Raw genomic sequence first — 1,292 nt, 5'->3', positions numbered from 1 at the left:
CATACCTTCTTCCATAGTGGCTGGGTCAATTCACATTCCCACCAACAGTGCAAGAGTGTTCCCTTTTCTCCACACCTTCTACATTTATTGTTTGTAGACTTTTTGATGAGGATCATTCTGGCTGGTGTGAGGTGATATCTCATTGTACTTTTGATTTGCATTATAAGGAAAGTTATGACCAACCTAGATAACATATTAAGAAGCAGAGACATTACTTTGCCAACAAAGGTCCATCTAGTCAAGGCTATGGTTTTTCCAGTGGTCATATATGGATGTGAGAGTTGGACTCTGAAGAAGGCTGAGCACCAAAGAATTGATGCCTTTGAACTGTGGTGTTGGAGAAGACTCTTGTGAGCCCCTTGAACTTCAAGGAGATCCAACCAGTCCATCCTAAAAGAGATCAGTCCCGAGTGTTCATTGGAAGGACTGATGCTGAAGCTGAAACTCCAATACTTCGGCCACCTCATGCGAAGAGTGGACTCACTGGAAAAGACCCTGATGCTGGGAGAGATTGGGGGCAGGAGGAAAAGGGGACGACAGAGGATGAGATGGCTGGATGCCATTACTGACTCAATGGACATGAGTTTGGGTAAACTCCGGGAGTTGGTGATGGACAGAGAGGCCTGGCATACTGTGGTTCATGGGCTCACAAAGAGTTGGACACAACTGAGTGACTGAACTGAACTGAACTGAACTGAATAATGTGTGATGTTGAGCACTTTTCATGTGTTTATTACCCATCTGTATGTCTTCTTTAGAGAAATGTTTATTAGGTCTTTTCTCCACTTTTTGATTCAGTTGTTCTTTTTTCAGATATTGAGCTTCATGAGCTACTTGTAGATTTTGGAGATTAATCCTTTGTCAGTTGTTTCAGTTGCTATTATTTTCTCCCATTCTGAGGGTTGTCTTTTCACCATGCTTAGAGTAAACTTTGCTGTGCAAAAGCCTTTAAGTTTAATCAGTTCCCATTTTTTACTTTTGTTTTTATTTCCATACTCTAGGAGGTGGGTCATAGATGATCTTGTTTTGATTTATGTCATGGGGTGTTCTGCCTATGTTTTCCTCTAACAGTTTTATAGTTTCTGGTCTTGCATTTACATCTTTAATCCATTTTGAGTTTATCTTTGTGTATGGTGTTAGGAAGTGTTCTAATTCTTTCTTTTATATCTAACTATCCAGTTTTCCCAGCAACATTTATTGAAGAGGCTGTCTTTGCCCCATGGTATATTCTTGCCTCCTTTGTCAAAAATAAAGTACCCATAGGTGCATGGGTTTCTTTCTTTCTTTCTTTC

This window comes from Bison bison, unplaced genomic scaffold (assembly GCF_000754665.1).
Source record: "Bison bison bison isolate TAMUID 2011002044 unplaced genomic scaffold, Bison_UMD1.0 scf7180017864129, whole genome shotgun sequence".
NCBI classification, from domain to species: Eukaryota; Metazoa; Chordata; class Mammalia; order Artiodactyla; family Bovidae; genus Bison; species Bison bison.
Note: the sequence above shows the minus strand (reverse complement) of the source record.